Consider the following 6129-nt stretch of genomic DNA (forward strand, 5'->3'; position numbering starts at 1 on the left):
GGTCTTGGTGGGAAGGGAGAGGAACGGAAACACGCAGAGACACCCGCAGAGATGCCCTGAGCAGAGGTATGCGCCCGGCTCCTCCGAGACAGGGAAGACGCAGCAGCCCGTGCCTCCCCCCGCCTCCCCCGCAGCCTTCTGCCTTATCTCCTTCCTCCCCGGCCGCTCAGCTGCAGCTCCGCGCTGCGCCGACCCTTCCTCCGCCGGGGTGCGGGGACAGCAGACGGCGGCAGGTTAATGTAATACCAACCTTACCGAGGGTGCCGGTGTGTCAGCCCGTCGTGGGTTGCTCCCAGGGGCGCACCCCGCGAGCAACGGGAGGAAGGATCAACTCCTTTAAGAGACGGCGGGGTCTCCCTCCCGCAGCCTTCCGGCGAAAGCAAAGGCGTAGTGTGGGTGATGCTTTCGGTTATCTTCGGTCGAAAAGCCTCTTCCTCCGCTTTTTCTGCTGAGTGCCCACAGCAGGGCTCTTTTACAGGTGTGATGGAGGTAGGATGGAGGTTTAGGAACCTATATATTAAGCTAAATATAGCACCTTTTACCTCTGCTACAGCTTCCCCATCCCCCTCACCCCTCCTCACTGGCCGTTTTGAGGATGTGCAAAGACAAAAACCATATCCTGAAAGGCTGCTAAAGAAAATAATAATAGTAATAATAACAACAGCAATAATAAAATAAAAGAAACAAACAACCCTCCAAAACACTACAAAATACTATCTGCAGGAAATTTCAGTGGTACTTTTTCTGTGCTAGTATCCCCTTTGGGGGAAGAGTAATGCAAGCTTTCAAGACATTAAACATTTTGTAGTTCCATTACTGCAAAAGGAGTGTTTTATTCACTTGCAAATAAGTGCTCATGCCTGTAGGTGACCCTGCTTTTTAGCCAGATGTTGATATACTTCCATCAGGTATTTTTCACAGCTGTATTTCCTATTTAAGTACTGTTCCTGGATAAATGCATGCCTGCCGCTGCTTAGTCACGTGAATGGTTTATTCAACATGTACTGTGCAATGATTCACTATACTTCTAAATAAAATGGTAAAGTAAAATTTCATCAGTTTTTTACTTTGACAGGCTAAGTCTTGATAGTGGCAGTTTGGAAACATCTTTTTTTATTACTCACACTTTTACAACAATATTTTCCATGAGCTGTTCTCGCATTTATCTGCTTTCATATCCCTTTGAAATACTGTCAAGTTTCTGAACTTTCATCTGCGTTGTAGAAAGTGCTGTGTTCAATTGGTCCTTTCAGCTATTGCCATAGCTAGCTCTGTGATATGTGAATATATGTGAAAGGAGGATAAAGTTTACACTTTTTAGTCCTCAGATTGATACGGTTTTAATGGAGAAGTCCTATCCTCATAATAGAAAAGTAACTCGACCAAAAATAACTGCTGCTGAAATTTTCATTGTGAAAATGCCATGATGAAAGTGAAAGTTTGCACTAAGATTGGAAAACAGATTTTTGTATGAAGCTCTGACCACCGGACCTATCAACTAGGGAAGACCAGTTAATTCTCACAGTTTTTCACATCCTCCTTTCCATCCAACATACGTTTCACAGCAGTGCTAACTGAAAACCTAAACCGTGAAACTGTCAAAAACAGCAACACATGCAACTCCTGTAACCACAGCCTAAGCCTGTTTGTTTCTAGCTGGTAATAGTCCTTTTTCAGCTACTTGTTATCTCTGTACACCAGTTATATTAATTCTTAGCAGAGGTTAAGTTACATGCCATAGGTTTTTCAGCATTATCTGATGTCCAGAAGTAGGTTACGGACTGTTACCTTGTCTGTGAGAGCTTTGTATGTTTCTCAGAAGTTTTAAAATCTGCAAGTTGTGTATTTACAGATTTTTCTCCACACTGTAGCACTGTAGAATAATTCAGGTTATTCAGGTTGGAACTCATAAGGTCCAGCCCCTGCTTAGGGTATATACTGCTGAGACCCAAACACCAAGGATGGAGATTCCACAGCCTCTCTGGGCACATGTTCCAGCATTTGACTATGCATATGGTGAATTTTTTTTCCTCCTAATATGTAATGTAAATTTCCCATAAATTTGTGCCAGCTGTTCTCTTGTCCCATCTCTCTGTTGCTCCTTTGAGAAGAGTTTGGCTACGTACTTTCCCTCTATCTTTCTGTTAGATTCTTGTAGACAGAAACAGGACATCCTGTTCTCTCCCTCTGTGTCCTGTGTTCTTGGTGGTCTTTCCCTGGACTCACTCCAGTATGTCAGGGCCTCACTTGTTCCAGGGAGCCCAAAACTTGACATAGTGATCACTCCAGAGGTGATCTTGCAAATGCTGCATATAGGAGAATAAATACTTTCCTTAACTACACTATCACTAGTAAGGTGCAAGGTGAAGTTGGTCACCTTTCTCACAAGGACACTACTGAACCCTACTCACTTTTGTGTAAGCCAAGATATTCAGTTTCTTTCTGCAAAGCTGCTTTGTGTTGGGTTGATCTCCAGCCAATTCAATTGTTGTTGAGTAACTTTATTCCATCTCAGATGCAGCACTTTGCATGTGCCATGGGTTGAACTTTGTGAATTTCCTAACAGTCCATTTCTTAAGCCTGTTGTCCGAAACACCAATCGTGTGCTTCAGTGTGTCAACTATCCCTCTTTTTAAAGAATAAATTGCTATACAACAAATTCTATCGTTTGTATAAAGTAAAGAAACATACTTTAATCACACTTTAAAATCATGCTTTAAAGTGGGAAAAGGTTGCGGGAGATTGCAACATTATGCACACCCTGAAAATTTCACTGTATTTAGCTCTAATGCTGTCAGACCAGTTTCTAGTTGGTCAGAATCTCTTACTACCTGTGCAACCACTAGATGGCATGATGACTCTGTTCTATTAGCAAGTGGGCGCAAATGCTCTCCTAAGGTACTAAACCGAGGGAAGCACAGGATAGAATTAAAGGGCATTAAATCTCTACGTGGAAGTTTTAATTCAGCAACAAAAGTACTTTTTTTCTGTGTAGTTTAAGCTTTAAGCATCCAAATTTATTCTTCTATGAGCTTTCTATAGAGTAAGAAGAGATTTTTTTGCACAGGGCAGACTGTACTGTTTATTTCACTAAGGCAGATTGCCTGCTGTAAAAATCGCCAATTTTCTTTAAAAACATGTTTTTGAAAATTTAGATTCATTTTAAGTCAAATATCACAGCATCACAGAATGCCTGAAGTTGGAGGGCACCTCTGGAGGTTACCTAGTCCAACTCCTCTTGTCATGGAAGGGAGTGGTTTAGGTCTCTGAAAGAATCACTGTCAAAGGTATAAGCCAAAACAAGCTTTAATGTAAATTTGCAGAAGCACAATGAAGTCTGATGGCAGGTTTACTCTATTACTTACTGCGTGGGTAATACATATAAAGGAAAGTCAAATTAGAATCAACTGTGATTTATACAGAGGCCAGAATGTAAAGGGGTAAAGGAGGAAAATGTAAGGGACACTCTTAGTTGAGTCACAAGATACAGACTGAATGCCCCTTGCTTCCTAAATTCCTTCTCAGAGAGGAGCCCACATGCAGTTGAATTCAGTTTTAGGCTAGGACTCAGTCAACGGTTTTTGCCTAAAGGATTTAGCAGCACTTAATCATAGCAGCACTTAAATGTTAGATTAACCACTGATCACCTATAAACATAGCAATAATAACAATATTGTAGATTTAAGATAATAATAAGTATACCATATTTGTTAGAGGGTGCTCAAGTCAATACACATACACACATAGTTACATATAGGGAGATGTACAAAGGTAACACAAGGATATATATCCTTGTACATATACAAGGATACATATATGTATATATAGAGAAGTATACCCATAAATATTTTCCTAGAGAATTAGTGAAATACATCTAATACCTTTTTGGAGTTTCTCAACAGGTGGGGGTTGAGCTTCAACTAGTGGGGATATCAGTCCTGGTCCCATCATCAGCCAACAGTCCCCTTTTCATGAACTTGAGGGTCTGTGCATCCTGAGAGGTGTCCCACTCAAAGCAAGATCCTGGTGCCAGGATGATCTGGATGCCTTCTGACATCCAAAACTGCTCAAAGGGTCTTACTTAGCACTGCTGTTTATAGGGTTGTGAGATGGTTGGCTCTAGTTATCGGTAAATTCACTTGGAGCATTCAGATAAGGAATGTTCCAAGGCTATCAGGGGAATGGTTAGCCACACTCTCATCTCCCACTCAGGAGTTCCTGGTACAGGTTGTGCTGCCCTCACCTTAGCCTTGAAAGTGTTCCTGATACGATTAAGGGATGCTTCATTGCCAAGGTCTTACGCAATGGCCAAGGCCTGACATGAGTTATTGAAACTGTAGAACAGGCTGGGAAGGGTGGGAGGAATTCACCATCACAGCCCTCTCAAGCAGGTTCACCTACAGCCAGTTGTACAGAACAGTGTCCAGGCGACTTTTGAATATCTCCAAGGATGCAGAGTCCATAGCTTACCTGGGCAACCTGTGTCAGTGCTGGGTCACCCTCACTGTAAAACTGTGTTTCCTGATGACCAGAGGGCACTTCCTGTGTTTCAGTTTGTGCCCATTGCCTCTGGTCCTGTCACTGGGCACCACTGAGAAGAGCCTGGCTATGTCTGCTTTGCACCCTCCCTTAAGATAGGAGTCCTCTGCAGGCTGAAGGGTCACAGTTCTCTGAGCTTTTCTTCATAGAAGAGATGCTCCAGTGTTTTCACCAACTTCATGGCCCTTTGTTGGACTGTGTCCATGTCTCTGTTCTGCTAAGGACCCCAGAACTGAAGAACTGAAGAATTTAATTTTCAGGAAGTAAGGCCTCAAACTGTGCCAGAAGAGGTTTAGACCAGCTATTAGGAAAAATTTCTTCACTGAAAGGGTAGTCAGTCATTGAAACAGTCTTCCCAGGGAAGTGGTGGAATCACCACCCCTGGAAGTGTTCAAAGAATGTGTAGGCAAGGCCCTTAGTGACATGGTTTAGCGGTGCACTTAGCCGTCCTGGGGTAGAGGCTGGACTTGATGATCTTAAAGGTCTTTTCCAACCTAGGTGATTCTATGACTCTACGATTTTATGATTGGACACAGGACTCCAGATGTGGTATAAACAGTGCTGATGTAATGATATTGTAAAAGTATTCCACAGTTCTGTTTGTGCTTTCTCTTTAACAGTACAAATGTGCTAACAGCTGTAAAAGACATTGATTTTAATGCTCATCTCATATTCCTACTAACCACCGAAGAATAAAAAAAGAAGTGACTCCTGTGGCAATCTTTTTGTTATTATTACAGTCAAATATTCACCCCCAGGTCCTGTAAAGGCTCTTTGCCACTCTCTGAATTCTCCCCTTTTCTTTCTGTCAAGGCCATACTGTTCACTGCTGGTAAACTACAGTTTCTAATAATAAAATGCAACATTACATGTTTTATAGTTGTGGTGAAGTAAGCAATGTGTGCATGAACACTTGAAATAAAACTTGTGAAAATCTGTGTAGTTTGAAGTAGATCCTTAAATTTAATGTTGAAAAAAATAAATCTATAGGTACATTGCGTACAGAGTTCTCATACTCCAAATAGTTGTTCTTAGTCTAAAGATCCATGTTCAATAAAAACTTGCAATAAAAGGAAAAAACTTGCCTGTTCTGTAAGCCTGGACTTCGTAACACTAGGTGTTCTGCATCTAATTTTTACTTTTTAAGTCCATTCTGTAACAAGACTGAAGCTCAAAGCAAAGGATTCTCTAACAATTAGAAAAATCCTGGTTTTGAAGAAGCTAAAAGGATTAAGTTTTGCAAGGATGTCTGTACTAGAAGACATTTTGTTCATACTCCCCTGAAGTGGAATGAAGTTTGACTCTGACCTTTACATCTCAGGGTACTCCCTATCAGAAGAAAGTATAACTAGGCATAAGGTCAAAGCAGCAGGAAAAAAAAGGTGGATGTTATTTCTACCTGGAGACAATAGCAACAGTAACAGCACTGTTGCACCTGAAAGATTTAAAATTTCCCCTTTGCATGAGATTAATTTTAATATATGAATATAAAAATATATAAAATGTGTATAAATATATATCAGTGTATTTCCCTTAACACTGCATTTTTTTAAATGCTATATTCACATCAGTCTCAAAAGAGCCTTTAAG

The sequence above is a fragment of the Pezoporus flaviventris genome, unplaced genomic scaffold (assembly GCF_033815535.1).
Source record: "Pezoporus flaviventris isolate CSIRO_AGI_PZ_B2104156 unplaced genomic scaffold, CSIRO_AGI_Pfla_v1 ptg000030l, whole genome shotgun sequence".
NCBI classification, from domain to species: Eukaryota; Metazoa; Chordata; class Aves; order Psittaciformes; family Psittacidae; genus Pezoporus; species Pezoporus flaviventris.